This window comes from Rhinolophus ferrumequinum, chromosome 14 (genome assembly GCF_004115265.2).
Source record: "Rhinolophus ferrumequinum isolate MPI-CBG mRhiFer1 chromosome 14, mRhiFer1_v1.p, whole genome shotgun sequence".
NCBI classification, from domain to species: domain Eukaryota; kingdom Metazoa; phylum Chordata; class Mammalia; order Chiroptera; family Rhinolophidae; genus Rhinolophus; species Rhinolophus ferrumequinum.
The window spans coordinates 54,243,514-54,267,538 of record NC_046297.1 but is presented as its reverse complement, the minus strand read 5'-3'; the positions used below and the strand labels follow the sequence as shown (position 1 = coordinate 54,267,538).

At 35.2% G+C, this 24,025-nt stretch overlaps 1 pseudogene; it reads left to right on the top strand.

Annotated features, from left to right (window-relative positions):
• Nucleotides 1–1,532: 1,532 nt before the first annotated feature.
• On the top strand, nucleotides 1,533–22,950 carry LOC117033730 (vesicle transport protein SFT2A-like; annotated as a pseudogene).
• The last annotated feature ends 1,075 nt before the right edge of the window (nucleotides 22,951–24,025 follow it).

Sequence of the window (24,025 nt, the reverse complement as noted above, 5' to 3'; positions counted from 1 at the left end):
ACAAAATGAACTGCTGACATGGATAAAGAAAAAGGAGAATAAATTTATATAAAATAAAGATGAATCACCTCAAAGATTGTGCATTTTACATCTGGATTTGGACTCCTGCAAAATAATAATTTCCACAGGCTCCATCTGAGCCTTTTGTTTTTGCTCTTTGCTGATCTGTGGTTGAACATAAAAGCTTTATAAGAAAAATCTAGAAAATGTTTACTAATCATCCAGTGATTTTTTTTTTTTTAAGTCTCCAGTTCATCTCAGTATACTTTAGCATAGAGGAATGTGGTACGAGAAATATGTGGAAGATGAATTGTGTGTGTGTGTGTGTGTGTGTGTGTGTGTGTGTGTTTGTATATTTAATAAGACTAATACATTTTTTTAATGATGTAAAATATTCACTCCTGAGGAGGTTGGTCTTCTTTAACCTGAAACCTGTAATGGCCTCCTCTGCAATTGTTGTCTTTACAAAGCACTACTGATTCTCTCCTCATGACCTCCCTGCACTATCTGTCTTTGTTTCTAGACCTATAACTAGACTAAAGTCCCAGAAGGCTGAAAAGGATGAAAAACAAAGTGTGACCTGCCAGAAAGTGCACTGCAAAACACACCAAAAGAACTGCATAACTGCATGCTTGTTTGTTTTTTCCAATTTATATAAACAGAAATCTGGGGAGTATGTGTGGGAATGGATATTAAGAGTATTGGCTAATGGAAGAAGGGACATGAATTTGAATCAGGCCAAATGTATTGATATAGGCTGTATTAGAGTTTTCCAAGGAAACAAACTATAGGATCTATCCATCCATCCATCCATCCTGGGTCTAGTCACTCATCAGTAGTACATACTGAATTATGGGCCACCAAATTTTCATGTGAACTGAGTTTTCCATCACGAACTGGGTTTTGTTTGACGTGTGAGGCCATACAGTTGGGCATGCATAGTTGCATTCCATTGTGAAATAAAGGTAATCTATATGAGATCGTGCTTGAGAGGGCCTTGAAGGAATAAGTCGTATGAGGAATTAGCCCAAATATTCAAGGCCCCTACTCCTGCTACATTGCCTTCTGTTTCTCAGCTTGCACTTATGATCTCGTGGGAAATTCCTTTTGACCAGCTGACTGAGGAAGAGACAACTTGGACCTGGTTTATAGATGGTTAGGCATGATATGCAGGCACCACCCAAAAGCCGTCACCTCTATCACTGCAGCCCCTTCCTGGGATATCCCTGAAGGGCAGTGGTAAAGGGAAATCCTCCTAGTGGATGGCACTTTGAGCAATACATCTGATTCATATTGCCTGGAAAAAGAAATGATCAGAATTACAAGTCTATGTTTCTTCATGGACTCTGACCAATGATTTGGCTGGAAAGCCAGGGACTTGGAATAAATGTGATTAGAAAATTCATGACAAGGATGATTAGGAATGAGATCTGTAGATAGAGCTTCCTGAATGGACAAAGATTGTAGACATTTGTATCCCTTGCTAATGCTCATCAAAGAGGACCTCGGTAGAGGAGGATTTTAATTATGCAATGGATAGGAAGACCCATTCTGTGGAAACCAGTCAGCCTCTTTTCCCAGGCACTTGTGTCATTGCGCTCATTAGCAAAGTGGCCATGGTGGAGAGAGGTTATGCACAGGCGCCACAACATTGGTTCCATTCTCTGAGGCTGACCTGGCTACAGTCACAGCTGAGTTCCGAATCTGCCAGCCACAGAGACCAACACAGGTCTGCAATATGGTACCATTTCTTGAGAGTGATCAGCTAGCTAACTGATGGCAGGTTGATTACACTGGACCGCTTCCATTAGGGAGGAGGCAGTATTTTGTTCTTATTGGAACAGACACTCTGGGTATGATTTTGCCTTCCTTGCACATAATGTTTCTGCCAAAACTACCATCTGTGGACTTTAAGAATGCCTGTTCCCCATCACCATATTCCACACAACATTGCTTCTGATCAAAGGACTGTCTTCACAGCAAAAGAAGTGTGGCACTGGGCCCATGCTCATGGAATTCACTGGTATCACCATGTTCCCCACCATCCTGAAGCAGCTGGCTTACTAGAATGGTGAAATAATGTTTTAAAGACTTGGGTGTGATGCCACCTAGGTGGCCATATTTTTAAGGTTGGCACAATGCCCTGCAGAGGTTGTATATGCTCTAAATTAGTGTCCAATATATGGTGCTGTTACTCCCTTAGCCAAGACCCACTGGTCCAGGCATGAAAAATAAAAATGGGAATGGCCCTGCTCTCTATTACCACTAGTGTTCCACACGCAAAATCTTTGCTTCCAGTCCCCAAAACCTTAAGCTCTGCTGCTCTAGAGCTTAATTCCATCGAAAGAAATGCTTCCACCAGGAGACACAATAATTATTCTCTTGGACTGGGAGTTGAGACTGCCACTGAGTCACTTTTTGATCTTTATAACTTTGAATCAACTGGCACACAAGGGAGTTACGATACTGGCTGGCATGATTGATATCAATTGTCAAGGAAAAATTGCTATTAAAAAATGGAAGTGTGAAAGATTCTGTCTGGAACACCGGAAACCCATTAAGACATATTTTAATTTTACCATGTCCCGTGATTAAAGTCAATGGAAAATAAAAACAACCCAATTCAGGCAGAGGTGCAAATGGTACAGAATCTTTATAAGTGAAGGTTTGGGGTTACCTTGCCATACAAAGAACCATAACCAATTGAAGTTGTTGCTGAGTGCAAAGGGAATAAGGAATAGGCAATTATAAATACCAACTATGACCAAGTGACTAGTGCACAAGCAAGAACTGTAATAGTTAAGAGTATTTCTTGCTTATTTTCTTATATGTTTGCATATACATTAATAGAATATTTTTAATTTCTTCACTCTCATCGCCTTATCTTCTAACATAAGATATATTAATAATTCATTTTGTATCATGGTATTTATGTTACAGAATATCCAAGGAGAAGTGAAAATCAGGAAACGACTTTGCATCCTCTTCTGGAATTAAGTAGTAATGTATTTTTAATTGTATGGAGGATAGCTGTATTTTGTTAAATGGAAATATGACTTTGTTATTATCTTAATTTGGATAGTAAGTGTGGCTTGATAAGAAGTATATGGATGCCAAGTTCATAAGGGATGGGCCATGAGGGTTTTTTGACCATCGACTTGTCTAGATTTCAGCCCCCAATTATTCAATCAAGCATTAATTTGCATGTTGCTGTGGACATATTTTTAGAGGCACTTGAGATCCATAATCGTTAAACTTTAAGGGAGATTATCTTGGTTGGCCAATTCAGTAGGTTTAAAGATCTTAAAACTGGGCCGTAAAACCGGAAACTTCCCTGAGAGAAGATGGAATATGCCTGTGGACAGTAGCTTCAGTCCATGCTGGCAAGTTCAGGTCTGCCCTTCCTGATTGCCTGCCCTATAGAGTTTAGACTTGAGTAGCTTGCCCCCATAATCGTGTAAGCCACTGTCTTACAATAAATCTCAAAATGTATCTCCTACTACTTCCATTACTCTGGTTGAACCCGCATTGGTACAATAGTCATTGAAGAATTTGGATAGATTGTGGGGAAAAGAATGGGTAAGATACTGTGTTTCCCCGAAAATAAGACCTAGCCAGACAATCAACTCTAATGCATCTTTTGGAGTAAAAATTAATATAAGACCTGGTCTTATTTTACTATAACATAAGACCAGGTATAATATAACACAATATAATATAATCTAATATAAAGTAATATATGATATGATATGATATAATAATTATATGATATTATTAATTATATATTAATAATAATATAATAATATATTTATTTTTGCTCCAAAAGACACATTACAGCAGATTGTCTGATAGGTCTTATTTTCAGGGAAACACAGTAGAAAAGAATCAGATTTTTTATTTATTAGATGATGTACACGACAACTGATATGCACAAAAGCAATTTAGGGGCTGTAAACATTATTAGCTTGAGACAAGACTGGTAAAAGAAGCTAAAAATAAGAGGGCAAGCAGATTTTTTTTTTTAAATATAGAAACAAGAAGAGATTAAATAAAAGTAGCAAACTGATTGATATTAGAACAAATTTAGTTCTCTCAGTAAGCCTCTCCTCCCATCCACACAAAGATACTTTCTCTTATTTTATTTTCATAAAGATGACTCTGAGGCTAATTTAAGACTGATCCTGAAGTATATGTCTCCATCAGAACTAATGCCCCAGGACGTACAACTCCTAGGAAATCTGAAATAACTATGTAGGATGCATAATATTTGCGAGGAAACATTTTAGTTGAAATTTAACTCTGAGATTTTGGGAATTTTATTCTATCAGTAAGCACAAATAATTTCTTTCTCTTTTTGAGCCTATCTTTGAAAGGTAGTGATTCTGTAATCTCATCACAACTAAAATTCCTCTTTTTACTATGACTCTCTATTGATTAGATTTTGTCTATGTCAATTCTATACGTTTTATTTTTTTCCAGTCCATGTTTCATTAACTGAATCAGAGATACCTCTTCACTTTCCTTTTCTTCACTTAGTACAATTTGTCTTACAATTAACATTAGTTTCTCCCATATACTACTGGCAATTGATATGCTGTTTTAATTTTCCAAGTTATTGCAAAATTGCTATTCCATTGAAGAGTCTTCTCATTGGTCATCTGTCAAGTTGAAAGAGACTTTCTGGGGAGCTATCCTGTGCTTCCATTGTGAGGACAAGAGGAATACATTTGCTCTCAACCCAGTGACTTCTTACTTTTATTGGATTTTCCCAAGTCCTTTCTTTTCTAAGCTTTGCTTCTGGCACTATTTTACTTTGACGACTTCTTTCCATTTCTAGTCCCAAAATTACTCTTCCCAGCTTCAGTGTCACCTCTTCCTGAGAATTTTTGCTTATCATTTCAACTAGAAGTAGTGTGTGTGTGTGTGTGTGTGTGTGTGTGTGTGTGTGTGTGAATCCCTAGAGTCATGGTGGCAAGTATGTTACTGTTACAAACATTGCCATTCATCGTGGTTTCATCTCCCAAGCTGGGCTGTAGTATCAGAATCCTTACTAACATAGCCCCCTATGTAGCCGCTACAGTTTCATGGGTTAGTATTGGAAATGAAAATTAATTGTGATCCTATCGTATTTCTTAGACATAAACTAAATTGTGAGCTCCTTAAAGACAAGGCACAAATCATCTTTATTTTGATATTTCTTACAATAAACAGCACAATAATTTGAATGTATTTAATCTCTAATTTAATACAGCTATCTCCCATTTATTAATAATCTGTTTCTCAAAATCAGACAATTGGAATGAAAATGCTAACCAAGAATTTGTTTCCCATTATTTTATATGGGAAAAATATTTCAGTCCCACACTCACAATTACTGGAAAAAAAAAAAAAAACATTTTCATATATAAGTATCTGTTAAATATTTAAAAAATTTCTTCCAGATTACCAAACGTAATTGATATGCTTATTGAAAAAAGTTTGTTTGCAGTAACACGGCTTTTCTTAGTGCCAGCAACATCTAAGATGAATACTCCCTTTGTTGAGATTTGGCCTGCTTCTCAAAATGTCTATGTGATTCTGACATTCTATCATTTCTATTTGGAAAATTACTTTTCCCCAAGCAATTTACCAAAATATGTCATTTTGAATTTTAGAGACATAAATGTAATTTTTTTCTGTATAAATATTGGCTGAAGAATATTGTGTTAAGAGACACGTATTTTCTATAAAGTTAGGGTATTAAAAATGAGGCAGCCTTCCACCAGAAAACTATTTAACTGTATAGATCTTCAATGTGGTTTTGCTTCATTTGTATATTTAATTCATTGTTTATTCATCCATTGAACACACATTTATTGATTACCTTTCATGGGTCAAATCTCAGGTAGGCATTAGGCACGCAAATATAAATATCAATTACTGAAAATTAAGTAACAGTCTAATAAAGGGTAAACACATATAGAGAAATAATAGCAATAAAAGTTAATACAATCTCTAGCAGATTTGTGAGATCATAGTGCAAGAAGTTAATAACTTTTTTCCATAGTGATTACTGAGACCTCACAGAAGAGACGGTAGATAATTTATCTTAAAAACATAATAGGAATGTAAACAGGTAGATGGTTAAAAACAATTGCTCAGAGTTATATAAACAAAAAATGTTACCTTTGAAGAACTTCATGAAGCGTTTAATGTCTATAATGCAAAATGTATACAGGTGAATGGAAAGAGATGTTAGAAGTTAGAAGTTGGTTGGAGCTAGATCCTAAATAGTATATCAAATAGTCTGGGAGTTCAGACTTTATCTCTTGGTGGTGAGCACCAAATCATATAGCTGATGGGACACAGCTAATAAGGACTCACTTTAGAAAGACAGCTGACAACATTGCTAATTATGGATCATAGTGGGAAGAGATTATACCATGTTTCCCGAAAATAAGATCTAACCAGAAAATAAGCCCTAGCATGATATTTCAGGATGACATCCCCTAAACAGAAGCCCTAGTGTGTCTTTTGGAGTAAACGTTAATATAAGACCTGGTCTTATTTTTGGGGAAACATGGTAGACAATTATTTTTAAATATGCTAAGCCCCATATACTATGGTAAAAGCCAGTTGCAACAACATATTTTTATATGTTACAAAATATCAATCACTGATGATTCTAATTGTGAGAAAGTTCTAAAAACTTATTGCCGTATAATGAAACTTCTGTGCAACAATGGGGCTAATAATAGTCACTGAGGAGGAGATTATTAATATTTTATGAGATGCTGGGGCCTTATGATTGATTACGCCTTAGTGTCTCATGAAAAGCTTTCAGGTTCTGCTCAGACAAGGATCGTTAGACCTGGGCATCTGGTGCCAACTGCAGACACACCTCAGGCTCTTCTTTCTATCCCATTTCTCCATGCATCCGTTCTTTCTTCTACTGACAATCTCATTCAAAATCCTCAGTGGAACTGACCTTCTGCCACTATTCTTTAGTCATTCCTGGATAATCCTTTACTCCAGCAGTGGTCAAAGATAGGCCAAGCTGGCATCCCTACCAGATACTTATATGAGGCATCATTGGAGTCTGGCTGACGGGGCTCAGGGAGCCAGCCTTTCCTTTTCTTGAATCTCTAAGAGAGACAATCTTCAGTTGAGCAGTTCTTTGTAGGAACACTTTTGACACCCAAGGAATTTCACTTAACTCTAATTCCTCGTGTTTCAAAGTATCAAGTTAAAACTACTGGGGCTGTCTCAGAGCAAAAGCACCTCTGACTGTGTATTGATATGAGAAGAAATACAAGAGAAGGTTAGCCAATCTAGAACAAGTTAAAAAGCAAATAAACAAAATAGTTATTCACAACCATATTTAAATGCTCCAGAAGTTCTTTTCTTCTTGCTTTAAAATGTAATCCTATGTCTTATGGACAAATAGAAAAATACGTACACCTCAAAGGTTTTGGGGTATTTTGGCTCTTTTGAATATAAAAACTTCATACTGAGGTATAATATGGTAAAAAGTATGTGTATCTGCTTGATTCTTTTAAATTAATTTTTAAATGTAAAATGTGATTTTGTTTAAAGGAAAATATTGCTGAGCAAGCAACTCTTAATTGTTCATTTGTAGTCTTGGAATTCAAATATTAAAGTTGAAAGTAGTGTTTTCACGCAGACATCCACAAATTTGTTCAAAAAAAAAGAAACTAGTAATTAAATGAGGAAGCATTTTGCTGAAGATTTTTCTTTTAATCCCTAAGTGTAGTTTATTTGGAAAAGCTAAAGTCCTGGCTTTTCCTATTAAAAAAACAACAACAAAACATGACATTTTGATAAAATAAATAAATTAGGAAAAATAAAATTAAATATTTGATGATTGCTGAATGACCTTAAATCGATTACTAGTGTTTTCTACCTCTCTAAAGTATAATGAAGAAATGCATAGTTTTCTACTGTTTGTACTATTTCCATTCATATTGAAGTTATTTTATTTTGATTTATTTTTAATTATGCTAAAATTTGGAGAGAACAATTAGTCTTAATGTAACTTGGCTTTGTGAAAAATGATGTCAGTTTATCCATTCAAAGAAAATTCAGATTTGGAGATTATATTTGGTTTTATTAAAAGGAAACATGCAAATCTTTCAATGCTAATTTATATTTGTATACTTTCATTTTTTTTTTCTATTTTGCAGTGGTAGGTGAAACTTACTAACTTTCAAAATGGCAAGAAATAAGTTCTAAACCTTATAATATGGGGAAATACATTCTTTCATACTTTAGATGGGAGCATAAATGGACATAACTGAAATGAAATACAGCTTTATTTTTCTAACCACAAGTGTAAATGCATGTCCCCGTCACAGCATTCAATTTCTCGGAATTTATCTTACAGATATACTTTCACATGTACAGAATAATGCACGAGTTCAGACAATTAAGTTTGCGAACTTGTAACCATGTTGCTCAACTTTTTTGATATCAGTGGGATTATTCATTATGAATTTGTACCAACTATACAAACAATTAACCAAGTTTACTATTTGGAAGTGCTGAAAAGGCTGGGTGAAAAAGTTAGACAAAAACGACATGAACTTTTTACCAACAATTCATGACTCTTGGCATCATGACAATGCACCAGCTCACATGGCACTGTCTGTGAGGGAATTTTTAGCCAGTAAACAAATAACTATTGGAACACCCTCCTTACCCACCTGATGGGCCCCAGTGACTCCTTTCTTCACCCGAAGATAAAGGAAATATTGAACGGAAGACATTTTGATGACATTCAGGACATCAGGGGTAATATGACAACAGCTCTGATGGCCGTTCCAGAAAGAGTTCCCGAATTGCTCTGAAGGGTGGACTAGGCACTGGCATTGGTGCATAGCTTCCCAAGGGGAGTACTTTGAAGGTGACTGTAGTGATATTCAGCAATGAGGATGAGGTATGTAGCACTTTTTCTAGGATGAATTCATGAACTTAATTGTCTGACCTTGTATGTATATGAATAGTCATTGCAGCACTGAAAAATGTGCACCAGTGGAACTGTTTAAATAAATTATTTTAAATTCATCCAATGGAATGTTATGCAGATATTAAAAAGAATAAGAATGCTTTATATGCATTGAAATTGAAAAAGTTCTTATTTATATTAAGTGGAGAAAAATCAAGATATAGAAAAGGCTCCACATCATGCTAATAGTTGTGTATTAAAAAGAAATCTACATGTACATACCTATAGGTGTATAGGATACTTGTGGGAAGATATTAAAGGAGCTATTAACAGTGGTAGCAGGGGAGAAAAGCTGGGCAGAAGTGGAAAATCAAATTACTTTTTATTGAATACACTTTAATATCATTTGAATTCTCTTTTCTGTGCATTCCTTATAAATTCAGAAAAATAAATTCTAAAAATAAAACCTATGGTAACTATTTTTTTTGTTGTTGTTAATCTTCTTAAAAATATTAGTTTGCATCTTGGGGGAAGATATTAAACTAAAGGTTAATATTATCAATAATATAGAGCAATATTTATAAATTCTTTTTTTCCCATTATATAGTTCTGATTCAGGCTCCTGTTTCTCATGTGAATAGAAATGTCAGGGTTAGCCCATTTATATTAGTGATCTTGGTGAATAATGGAGACCACCCCAGGATTATTTCAGTCATGGTGATTAGGTTTTAGTGTGAAGACATTTAAATGCATAGTACAAACATGTCATGAAGTGATCTTGGTACTTTAAATGTGGTCTTTAAATGTGGTCTTTGTTTGCACATGGTGAAATTTAGCATACTTTCTCAGTTGGTGAGTGGTATACCAGCTTCCCTACATGCGTATTTGTAAACTTGAAAATTTATTTCAAATAAATATTCAACAGGAGCTGGAAACCTTTATCTATACAACTATACAATAGTAATCTTCAAATTACACTCTATTTTGAATAAGCTGTTATCAGATAAGTGAGGTTCTACAATATAGCTATTGCAAGTATTTTTTGAAATATTCAGGAAAGACTATTCAAGACTTGGAAATTAAAATATATGTTTGCAGACTAAAACATATTTCTGGAGGATTGAAAATTCTCCACATATAATTATGATCCTTTAGCTATTGGCATTGTTTCCTGAACAGTTATTTTATTTAGTTTGCATTTCTTATTAGAGTATATCTGGTTCAAGACAACACTTTCTCAAACAATTGGAACACAGAAATAGACACCCCTATTTCATTGTCTACCTTCCTCCCGGTTTTTTTCCATAGAATTCTGACAGTTCTACACTTGGCATATCCTCAACAGATATAATTTCCTTTTTGATTCTCTACTGTTTTTCACATGGTTAGAGGGAAGGCTGAATAATTCTTCAGGGTATCTATAGTAAATCTTAATAAATCTAAGCATTTGTGAAGTTAGTAGAATAAAAGTTTGCCTATCTGTGACTGAGAAATACAATGATAAATGAATATAAATTTTTAAGAGCACTAATGTCTGAGAGTAAATCTCTTAAGTATATTTGGTATCTTACTATAGACAATCTTGAGTCAATAGATTATGCTACATAATCTTTCTGATTCAATTTCCTTTTTGATCTCTTACTTTAAATACATTCATAAAAGTTTAGGTAGTCAAGGAAGACTTGTACATAATTTGACTCTCTCTTAATAATTCTTCATGTCATAAGTTGCATGTTTCCTTTGTAATTTTGTTTCCTTTCAACAGCTTGGGCTCCAGAATGTCACATGTCTTTATATTCAAATAAAAGGGTAAATTTATATATCACTATTGTATGTTTTTTTTTTTATTTTTTTTTTTTCTCATGGAAATCACTATACTCGCCTAAATTTTCCCTGTGGAGAAAGAAAAAATAAGGAAATTGAAAGCGTTAATTTTCTGTTCTAGCTACATATGGTGAAAAATAGATGGGTCCACACCTTCTGTTGCCATTCTGATCAACTGCGTCAGTGATAGGCACACGACTCTTCTCTTAAAAATAACAACAACAACAACAGTAATAATAAACAATAAATTAAAATTCCATCTTCTAGTTACACTGATGCACATTTATAAGAGATTACATGTTTTTGCAGTCACAATTCAGTTGTGTTACTTATATGAGTTAATTTTGCCTCCATTTTTTAATAAGTGAACATGGTTATATAGAACTCCCATTTTTACAGATGGCGTAACATGATTAATATAGGAACTTCCAGATAGGTAAGTCACTTCTGATTTACAAACATAATTTTCCTCCTGAGAGAGCCTGACATAAGTGCCATTGTTTGGTTATCCCTCTGCTATAGTCCTTGATCTGCGTGATTTTGGGGTTTTCAGACCAATTGCACAGCTACCTTCCCTAGTCCATTGTGGTCTCTAGTTATGTGGTCTATCGCTTCTATCGTCCTGTCTCAACTTCTGGCCAAAGTCCATTCAGTCTAAAGAAGATACTGAGTGTGCTTCTTCCTCCCATTACCGTTGGGAGTTGTGTCTTCTCATTTGCTCTTCCGACCACAATTAGTTCTGCTGGACTTTGCAAGGTGTGTTCTTAGGCTCATCCTAGGAAACACCTCCTTCTGTCATTTCTAATCTCTCTCCACGTTTGTCTTGACATCCTGGCATCTCTCTGAATGAACAAATTATTTTCCTCAATAGTTCCTGTGAAATAAGATAGAAATTCTCTCCATTGGGATTTTGTCAATCCATTCTGGGTATTTTTATCTCGTTTTCTTTTCTCCTCTAAGCAAACATGTCAAGAACCAAAAGTGTGCAGTTCTGGCTCTCTTCTCAGGGACCCACAGAGCATTTCAACCTTAAACTATTGCCTTCAAATATTTTCCACATTCCTTCCTTGTCCAGAGGTATGTCTGCGTATGTGTGTGTGTTTCATACTTTCCTGTGTAGCAGGGAAGTTACTTTGGTTACCATCCTCAATCCTCCTACACCCTATGCTTATTTCATCAACTTTATTTAGTCCTCTGTGCTCCTCTAAGAAGAGTCATTATTGTAATTTAAAACCACAAACTGAAAACTGTCCCCAAGATTAATGCTTCGGGTCTTGCATATGAATAACTCTTTGACTTTTAAACAATTGTATTTGTTATGAATTTCAAAATTCATTTAACTTCTCAATTGAGTCCTTTGTTCTCTTATACTTGAATAATCTACTAAGTAGGATCAAATAATACAGTGAATGTTTCAATTTAAAAAAAAAATATTATAGTAAAAAGACACATTGCCATTAATCCCCATCAAAATACTCCCCCTCGCTTCAAACACACTTATCCCATTATTCTTGCCACTTTCTGAAGAAGTTCTGGAAGTCCTCTTTTGTGAGTGTCTTTAGTTGCGCTGTTGTGGCTGCCTCGATGTCCTGAATCTATTCAAAATGTTTACCTTTCATGCTCATTTTGACTTTGGGGAAGAGCCAGAAGTCTCACAGTGCCAGATCTGGTGAATACGGTGGATGGCAATTTCTGTCAAATAAAAACATTATGGTGTGTCCTTAGCCGCCTTATTCACCGGATCTGTCACCGTGCATCTTCTGGCTCTTCCCCAAAGTCAAAATGATTCAGGACATGGAGGAAGCCCTGATGGAGCAACTAAAGACACTCATGAAAGAGGACTTCCAGAACTGCTTCAGAAAGTGGCCAGAATGATGGGATAAGTGTGTTCAAAGTGAGGGGGAGTATTTGCTAGGGATTAATGGCAATGTGTCTTTTACTGTAATACATGGTCTTTTATTTAAACATTCATTGTATTGTTTGATCACACCTAGTATACTACTCAGGACCCCACGGTTGATATTTCTCCCATTTTAATAGTGTAGAGAAGGATGAAGGTAATAGGAAGGGGAAGTGGGTGGAGAGAGCGTTTAATGTCAAACTGTTGTCCTCTACACTTTCATGGATCCCACTTCTTAGTAGAGTCACAAAATAATACATGTGTAAAGAATGAGGAGGTTGTCTAGTAACCACACGCATCTTACAAAGGAGTAGAGTCTAAGACATTATTTTTTCCTAAAATCACTGAGCTAGCAAAATAGGCTAGAATTGAGGTCTTTTGATTTCTTGTAATATGTCATAGTATTCCTCTGTTATTTACTCTGTTGTCTCTTTCATTTTGATTTTAGTTGCCCTAAGCCCCCGAGAGTAGACTTTCATAAATTATTTGCATGAAAGTTCTGTCTTTGTTGTTGCAGAGGAAAGGCACAGAATGATGACATAGTGGGTGATATGGAAACACTTAAGTTTTCAGATTTATGTACAAAAACCCTAATGTTAATTTCCATGTTTTATCTTTTTTTATTATGAGATCGCTCCTCTTACCTACTAAGCCACCTGAATATATCTACAATATAACATATATATGTATATACTAGGGATGCCAAAAAAACTTATACAAGTAGACACTTTGATCAACGTTGCTCAAGCAGTAGTTCGCCATAATCAGAAGTGTCTGGACACTGATGGTAACCACTTTGAGCACCTCTTGTAATTGCAGAGGTGAAATGTGACTTGTATTCATCTTTTGTTACTGGTATATATTGAGTATTACAGAGGGTGCCAAAAAAATGTATACACATTTTAAGAAAGAAAAATAACCATTGAAATTGTAGTACTTAATATATACCGATAACAAATGACGAATACAAGTCATAGTATATATTTATATATACGTGTATATTATGTATATATATGAGTGTGTGTGTTTGTGTGTGTGTATACACATGAATATGTATACATCATATATATGTGTGTGTATATGATGTAGATATACATATTTAAAGAAACAGAAGCCTAACAAACTAATTAGTCGTATCTTCATCATTTCATTGTCATACTGTAGCTACTACAGATTGTACACATATAGACTATAGAGAAATAGGCAGGTGCTATATATAAACATTGTGTAGATTTTTGTAGGAATTGGATTTTATTCTAAGTGTAGTGAGAAGCTACTGGAAATTACAAGCTAAAGAATGATGTGATCTGATTATCATTTTTTAAAAGATAAGTCTAACTGCCCAGGAGGGACCAAATTAAGAAATTGTAGTAGTGGGAGTTGGAGTATGTGGTGAAAAAGAGCAGAAGTAGAAGAGAGGAAGTAGAGGAAGTAGAAGAGGCTGCTACAGCCGCCTACATGGGAGATCCCTCCAGTGTGAACCATGGCAGTGGGAAAGGGATGGGGAGAAGTAACCAAGTTAGGATATGTGTTGGAGATAAATTAGATGGGAGTTCCTGTGCTCCTTACCTGGACTCATACTACAGAAGGATAAGAGAGAGTCAGTTATCACTATAATTCTTTCATGTGGCTAAACACATTTAATTTAGCTTTTCAACTAATCTAATAGGAAATCAGGAAGAAATATTAATCTAAATGTACAATAAATAGAAAATGAACATTATTGCATACATTAATGTTCTTGGTTATTCAGTATCATTTGAAAAGGCACAATGTTTAAAAAAATCTTTCAACTAAATGTTGGCACTAAATAGTTAGTAGTTAATTAAAATAGTTAATTTATTATTATTAATATTAATATTGTTTTAAGGCTATAGAATTGGACTTTCCTTCTGTTCCTAGTCCAAGAAGGGTTTATTTTTGTTGATCTTCTTGGTCTGGTGTAAAATCTATCTTTTGAGATTGGCATTCCCCAGTGACTAAGTGGTGAATTATGCTGTCTGGAAAGTTATTGTGAGTTCCACTGTGGTTTTGGTTCAGTAGGTTTTTATGTATTTTTACAAATTTTGTACATACACCCAGAGGCTTTTTGGCACTAGCTACATTATGATATTCAAGAAAATAAATATGAGCTATTTAACGGCCTCCAATTCTAGATTTAGCATTTTAAATATATTGAAATATGTATATGAGGAATTTTCTGAAACCTGGAACAGAGACTAATTTGGCAAAAATTTTTACTAATATTGCAAAAAAGGCCTTTCTTTGCAGCTCATTTGCTTATATGTCCTTTAGGCCACGAGACGTATATTTTGAGTCTGAGCTCAGGAACTTAGAGGAAGTGTGGTTAATATTCTGGATATTTGTTTGCATTTCTGCTGGATGGATAAGACCAATACTAATTGATTAAACCTATTCCTGGGAAAACTCTCATGTTTAGAGTCAACATGAATTAAAGTTAGCAGTATAGCGTAATGCAAAAAGGTTTATTTGGGAATGAAGCAAATTCATTTTTTTAAAAGTAAAATATAGCTATTTCAAGAACATAAAAGATGTATTTGCTAGTCTTTTTCCCTCTCACTTGTCAAATTTAAATAATCCACTTGCAAACTAAAGCCAAATGGCATATTCTACTGAAAATTAAATTTATAGTGAAATAAAACTATATAATTCTCATATACATAATTAGCCCTCCAAATTGACTGTTAATCACACAAGTAATTAATATCAACCCAAGGAATCTTATAATTATTAAAGGTAAAAAATGTGTTAAATATTCAAGTTTATGTCATATACCTTGGAAATTGCTTCTGACCTTGAAAATGTGAACCTCGTTCAGGAAGTTATGATACTCACTGACACACAGGTAATGGCAGTATTTTAATAAAAGAGTATTATTTTGTACCTAATCACAATGAGACTATATTATGGCAGAGGCATACGAAAGTTTCAGAGGCAGCAGTAATAGTTTGAGGCATGAAGTTCTTGGTACTATTCTTATTTTCTGTCTCGTGGTCCCCTCATTTTGGCCACTGTTTTCTCATCTGCCAAGAGATTTCAGCAATTCTTGTCTGCTACCACCTTGAAATGTTGTCAGGGAGCTCATATTTTGCTTGGTAATCCCTGGAGATCTTTGGATGAAAAGAGCCATAAAAATCCAAACTGTTTTTCTAGGTGGGGGTTTCCAAAATTGGTCCCTTTGAGGGAGCCACCCACTTGGATATTGAATACCCTCCCTGTGTAATGTGGAAAAAGCGGTTGGTGAAAATTTGCTCTTTTAGCATCACCAAAAAAAACAGACGGCTTTATTGTTTAGAAAGTGAACACACCCATTGGGGATCACTTCATCATTTTTTTAAGTGAATGAAAATATCACAAGTCGAACTGATGAAATGCAGGATAAGTGCAAACAGACTACACCCTTCCTTTTTCGGTCACAAGGAGCTGTGGTCTGCCAATTCTCTCCATCGCACCCTCCCTGTCTAGTAAAGGGCCCTAGTTGGCTCACAAACCATGTCCATATCTGAGCTACAACTAATCATGCCACTGTTGAGTCACCGACAGAGAATCCCACAGACTGCTTGCTTTCCTCTTTGTGGTGTAGGGCGGTGATTTGAAAAAGAATCTTTTCCCTGTCATTTTTTCTCTTTTTCATCTGCGTCATTTTCCCCCCTTCGTTACTCACTTTCTTTTCTTCAAATTTTAATTATCATCCCTCTCTTAACCCATCCTTTTCTAATCGCAAGGGCAATTTTAAAAGGATGCTTGTTCACCAGATGAAACTCTCCAAGGGCTCATCTGGAAAGAATAACAGTCTTTTCTGTCCCTCTAGCTGCCAAAAGTCATCATGAGTCATGTTTTTGACTCAATTGACAGAAACACTTTATATAAATAGTTGGCCTTTCCCACAGTTGCTTCTCAGTTACTATTCCATCTTGTTGATTTCAACTAACTGATAGGACATAGCGTTTGACCAGAGTGGCTTATCTGATCATATGTCCTTCATATTTTTCCTGTGTCTGTTCTACCTGGCTAAAGCAATCAGATCAAGTGGTCAATAAACAAAATAAGTGATTGCCAGTGAGCTCTAGAGTATCTTGTTTGAAACATTCTTGCAAGGTTACTCCCCAAAATTGAATGGGGCTCCATATGCTAAGTAAGAAATTATGTAACCTATCTTCTAAACAATATGATTTATAAATATTATTATTTGAGATCATTTCTTAATAGTGTCACTATTACAAATCGGTGTTAGTTACTTTGAAACCCTGTAGAGAACCTTTCTCCAAATAGACAAAATATTTGGTTTTAGTAAGATCCCAGAGGAACTATTGTTGATATTCACTATTTACCTTGTCAAAGTAAAAGTTGAAAAAGGGTGACTCTCATACAAATACAGAGTAAACATAGCAATTGTTTCTTTAACTCAATAATGAGGTTTATCATTCAGGATTCAACCAGGTAAGCAGAATAAGGTATATGGATATACCCCTCCCAGTTCCACACATACCGTGTTTCCCCGAAAATAAGACCCAGTCGGACAATCAGCTCTAATACGTCTTTTGGAGCAAAAATTCATATAAGACTGGGTATAATATAATATAATATAAATATAATACTGGTCTTATATTAATTTTTGCTCCAAAAGATGCATTATAGCTGACTATCCAGCTAGGTCTTATTTTAGGGGAAACATAGTATGTATTTAGTTGTTTATTTTATTTCAAGGAATTGACGTACAAATGATGGTGACTGTTGAAGCAAATCTGAAATCCAGTAAGTCAGAACATCGAGAAGGGAAGATCACAAAACAAGCTGGTACCCATAAGCATGGGTTATAGCTTTGTGTGCACAGGTAGTCAGGGAACAATGATTAGGAGCACCTGGAGCTCAATACGGCCTAAGGTGCGTCCTCAGGAAAGGCTTAAACAGTTCTGAAGGACTTCTTACAGAATAAATCAGGCCCATCCCAAAGTAATCTCCCTAATTTAAAGTGAATTGATTAGCCACTTTATTTACATCTGCAAAATCCCTTCACAGCAGCACTGAGGTTAGTAGTTAGTGTTTGATTGGATAATTGGGAGAACACAAGTTCCTGCTACAAAATGGCTGCTGCTTCCTTTTTCTTCTGCAGCTCTCATGAAGAATCTCTCTTGTAGCCCACCTCATCTGGAAATATGCTAGAAAGGCAATTTTGCAGAATGTAGTTTTTCCTAGCCAAGTTAACACACCACAAAGCCATATATGAATATTTATGGACTCTGTGCTATGGTTTGTATCCTCCCAAAATTAATACATGGAATCTTAACTCCCCAAGGTGATGGTATTAGGAAGTGGGAACTTTGGGGGATGATTAGGTCATGAGGGTGGAGCCCTCATGAATGGAATTAGTGTCTCATAAAAGAGTCTCCAGAGATATTCCTAGTACCTTCTGCCAAGTGAGGACACAGTGAGATACAAAACTGGTTAATGTTCAATAAAACAACAAAACTATAATGTAGGGGTTATCTTTCTTATCAGACATAAATAATTTACATCTCTACCAGATACAAATCGGAGAGTTAAGGTGGAGCTTCATAAACTCTGAGATCTAATTAATACTAAACAGCAAGTCAAACAAGGGAACATAGGCCAAGATAATTAAATTATCTTTGCATGGGACTATTAGATAATTTTCCATTATGACTGTAAAAGGACATGGAGACCTCCTTTTGTTTTATTTCCAAGTTTGGATAAATTTTCTTAATTTATTAAATATTTTACCTTCTTTGATTATTAAAATGATAACCTTTCTTTGAGAGTTTAGATTTCCTGAAATATTATTTTCCAACTGCTTAATCAGAAATTAGTGTTGATTTTCTACTTTAATGGTGAGATCCTCTGATCTTCTTTGATCTAGCTACATACGAGTTGGACAATTAAGTTCACAAACTTGTTGCAACGATGTTACTAACATTTTTTGATATCAGAGGGATTATTCATTATGAATTTGTACCCACTGGTCAAGCAGTTAACCAGTTTACTATTTGGAAGTGCTTAAAAGGCTGGGTGAAAAAGTTAGACAACCTGAACTTTTCACCAATAATTCACGGCTCTTGCATCATGACAATGCACCAGCTCACACAGCACTGTCTGTGAGAGAGTTTTTAGCCAGTAAACAAATAACTATATTGGAACACCCTCCCTACTCACGTGATCTGGCCCCCAATGACTTCTTTCTTTACCCAAAGATAAAGGAAATATTGAAAGGAAGACATTTTGACGACATTCAGGACATCAAGGTAATCGATGACAGCTCTGATGGCCATTCCACAAAAAGAGTTCCAAAATTGCTTTGAAGGGTGGACTAGGCACTAGAGTTGGTGCTTAGCTTACCAAGGGGAGTACTTCAAAGGTGACCATGTGATATTCAGTAATGAGGTATGTAATACTTTTTCTGGGATGATTTCGTGAACTTAATTGTCAGACCTTGTACAATGTCTAGCCCTTCATGGGCTATAGCTACCAACCATAGCAGTTGCTCTGGATATATGGGGAGATGACTGTCATACTCCTAGATACATGAGTCCCTTGAATCTATAGGACCCAAGCAATTAGAAAGGAGGGAAGAAAAAAAGAGAAAGACTATTATTCTATTTAAGACCCTTAATAAGTATGATGGAAATATTAGGAAGAAAGAATAAAAAGAGAAAAGGAGAGAATCATTATTTTTACTTCTGCAACTTTATTTCCATGAGGAAATAAGATATAGACCCAAATTTAAAAATAATCAACTGCCTATTGATACAGGTTCAGTGAGAACAAAGAAAATTGTGTATCTTGAGATTTCTGTGCTACTAAAGCTATATATTACTGTTTTGAATGCAGCTGATTTATTTTTTTCTATCCTAAAGTGAGGACCATGTAGGTCATATTTATAAACCAATGATTCAGTAAATGTATCTAAGTATACATTTGAAAGGTATCTTGAAGTGACAAATTTGGTGAAAAATGAAAAAAATCATCTGTTCAGACATTTTTCTTCATTTGAATTAAAGCAAAACAAATACTTTGTAATAAACTCATTACATCCTTTCTTGAAATTTTTAAAGACAATTGTTTAGAAGAGTTTTCACCTCTTATGACAATTAAGACATGACTGACATGTTGTAAATAATAGGAAATTCATGTCTTAAGCTAAAATCAGTGGTGCTATGAACAAATTCATATTGATATGTGTCCAAACTATTGTTCCACTTTCTACCTTGTTTCCTCGAAAATAATGCCTAGCCAGACCATCAGCTCTAATGCTTCTTTTGGAGCAGAAATTAATATAACACCCGATCTTATTTTACTATAAGACCGGGTATAATATAATATAATATAATGTAATGTAATGTAATGTAATGTAATGTAATGTAATGTAATGTAATATAATATAATATAATATAATATAATATAATATAATATAACAAACATCTAACACATTTCTTTCTTCACTCTGACTCCTTCACCAACCATCATCCAATCAGCTGGAAAAATCATTATTTGAAAATTCAAAGATTTTTGGTTTACTTTCTGGCTTAAATGCTTCCATGATGTGCCTTGCCAACTGGATCAACACCATCTGCCTGAGCATGGTAGTCAAGGCCTTTCATGATCCGGGCCTTATCATCTCTCCAATTTTATTTTTGGCCGTACAATCAGCTCTTATGTGCACTATACCTCTACTAAAAGTAAAAGACTTATTATTTCCCGAATCCTCATGTGAGCCTTGCTCTCTCATAGTTTCCTGTATAATTACCCCTGCAAGAAATGCTCTTCATCCCCTGTCATTCTGGAAAACTATTCATCCTTTAAAACTCAGCTTAGGTTCTCTTCCTCTGAGTAACTTTCCACTATCCCTGCCTATTCCACCCAGGCAGCTGTGGAATACTCTTCTAGGCTCTCCTGGCACTCTCTGAGGATAATTCTGTTATAGCTGTTAGCTTCGATCAGTGATTGGAAAGGCTTGTGTGTAGGTGATTTATTCCCAAGTACACATGCTTTGCCTTCTTCTCTGCGTTCCCAGAATCTAGCTCAAGGTTTAATTAGGTAATAGTTGCCTATTCAAAACAAACCTTTGTTGAATATTAAATTAAATCAGTTCCTTTCATCTGATACTGGCTTTGGAAAACTAATGCAGATAAGTAGAAAAGCCCTTCATCTGAGGTCATGGACATGTTATTATCGTTATTTATTAGTGAGTCTCGACTTTTAGCCTGCTTCTGAATCTCCTTGTGAAAACACACACTGCTTGGCTGCCTCCCGAGTTTCAGATTCAGTAGGTCCAGGCTGGAGCCACAGAGTTTCCATTTCTGACTAGTGTCCAGTTGTGGCTTCTGTTGCACAAAGACCACAATGTGAGAACCACTTCTCCGTATCTACACAGACCAAGGTGCTGAAAGGAAATATGTATATTTAATGAATACTTATCCAACTCATAATGTTTTAGTTGTAAAGAAAACCTTAGTACAGAATACGACTTGTTCTATTCATTTCTAAATCAAGAGAAATGGAAAGATATGGTTATATTTTATTTCATTTTATTCAATAAAGAACATTAATATTCTGAATTTTTCATCATACTTATACATTCTCCCACCCCCATTATTTTCCAATGCATTTAATGTGATACATTTAAAACATTTTTTGCAATGTTAGTTTTCCTTTAAAAAAGTGGAACTTAAACTTTTTTTGGGGGGGCGGGAGGATTGGTGGAGATTATCTTTCTTTTTCGTTCTGTCTTAAAATGCTTCCACGATGTTCCTTTCCTACTATACCTACCTAAGCATTATAATCAAGGCGTTTCATGATCTAGGCTTTATTACCTCTCCAGTTTCATTTTTGGCCACGCAGTCACTTTCTATGTGTAGTATATGTCCACCAAAAAGAATTTACTAAATCCTCACATGAGCCTGGCTGTATCACATTTCCATGCTGAATTTACTATATATAAAAGACTGTTAAAATCAACCACAAGAAGACAAACAATGGGCAAAGGAATTTGAAAAGACATGTCTCCAAAGATACACAAATGGCCTATAAGAATATGTTCAACATCATTAGTCACTGGGAAATGTAAATCAAAGCTATGATGAGATATCACCTCACATGTACTATGATGGCTATCATAAAATAAAAAAAGTAACTAGTGTTATTAACAATGTGGAGAAATTGGAACCCTTGTACATTGCTGGTGGGTCTGTAAAATGATGGAAAGGTAAAATGGGAAAGTCATTTGGCTGTTCCTCGAAAGCTAAATATAGAATTGCCACATGACCCAGCCTTTCCACTCCTAGATGTATACCCCCCAAAAACTGAAAACAAGGATCCAAACAAATATTCATGGATCAGTGCTTATTGCAACATTATTTACAATAGCCAACAGGCAGAAACACCTCAAGATTCCATTAACAGATGAATGATTAAACAAAATATAATATATACATACAATGGAATATTATTCAGCCTTAAAAAGGAAGAAAATTCTGATGCGTGCTACGACATGGAGGAAACTTGAAAACATTGTGTGAAGTATGTCAGACATAAAATGACAAGTAATTGTATAATTCCACTTCTATGAAATGTCTAGAATAAGCAAAATCATAGAGGCAGAAAGTAGATTAAAGTCACCAGGGGTTTCCTGGGTGGGTGAAGGAATGGCTTCCTTCAGGCCAGTGTGGCCTGGGAAAACATCCATGGAGAAGCTGTGAGGGTCCTGGGCAGCCATGGTGACAAGCAGCTGGGCTTGACTGCAAAGGTCCTCGATGCCTTGTCCCTGAATTTCAACACCTGATTGAAGTGGTTTGGCCTATGCTTTGTATATAGCATGTTCCGTTCTATCTGCAACTGGATTCCTGTGACTTTGGGGTGGCACAGAACTTTTTGCAATGTTTTATACCCTGAGAAATATTGCTGCATGAAGCAACTGAAGAAAATGTTTGAAATAAGATTGCTTGCAACAATTATTATTCTTTTTTGTTTCGTATTTACGCTGTGTGCTGCTCTTTGGTAACATAAGAAGGGAGTGGCCTTATTCGGCATATTACAAATTTTTTAAAAAATAATTTATTGGGGTGACAATAGTTAGTAAAGTTACATAGGTTTCAAGTGTACAATTCTGTAATACATCATCTATATATCAGATGATGTGATATATACATGCATATTACATTTCTTATGAATGGCCTGGTATAGCCTGCCAGGTATCCCATAGGCAAGAGATACAGTAATTAAATGTGATTTTTCTCTGCTAAGTTGAAAATCAAAACTCTTTGAAAAGAGCATTTGAAAATCGTGCTGTGGTTTTGGTGAAGTATGCTTTTCCCAGTCCCATAGTCACCACCAAAACAACTCCAATGACAATTAAAACCACTTGTGTTCTGGTGCAAACTACATGCTTGATTAAACGGTTAAATGCTTGGAACTTAAATTCATTATGTGTTATTAACATACCCTTCCAAAGATAAGGAGATTTTAATCATTGCCAATTGTGAAATATATTTAGCCATTTTTTTTCAGTCTTTTCAAAATAGCGTTGAGATGTGAATATTTAAGGATAAAACTGTGCTTCGTGTCATATTTAGCTTTTTTGTCTCTTCAAATGTCTACATTCTGAAACATCTTCCTAAAAACAATTTAGATGTGAAATTTGTAACTTTATGATAAAAATTGCTTCTTAGGTGTCATAAATATATATATATTTAACATATATGTGTATATATATATTTGTATGTATATTTATATATATATGTGTGTGTGTGTGTGTGTGTGTATGTGTGTGTATATATATATATATATATATATATATATATATATATAATTTTTAAGTAAACCCACACTTGGAAATAAAAAAAATGTTTACCAGGGATGGGGGAAGGGCCGTAGGGATGATGAGAGAGGTTTTGAATTAGTTAGAGGTGACGGTTGCACAGCATTGTGAGACCAATTAATGCCACTGAATTGTACACTTAAAAAATGGTTACTATTGCAAAAAAAAAGAAAAATCAATAGAAGCAGATACAGAGAAATAAACAACAGTATGTTAAGCCCCAAAGTAAGCAGCACTCACAATTGCATAGTGTTTACTATCTCCTAGGCTTTTTTAGTTATTTTTATATGTTAACTCACTGAATCCTCACAACACTGGCCTATTTCCCTCATCTTTCATCAGAGAATGAGGCACAGAAAGTTTAAGGGACTTGTGGGCATCATTTTTCTAGTGAGTAGATAGAATAGCCAAAGTTTGAACCAAAGCACATTGTCTCTAAAACCCATACTTTAACCACGGTTGCCTTTTAACCACACATGACTGCCTCTGCCCACATTTAGTTAAA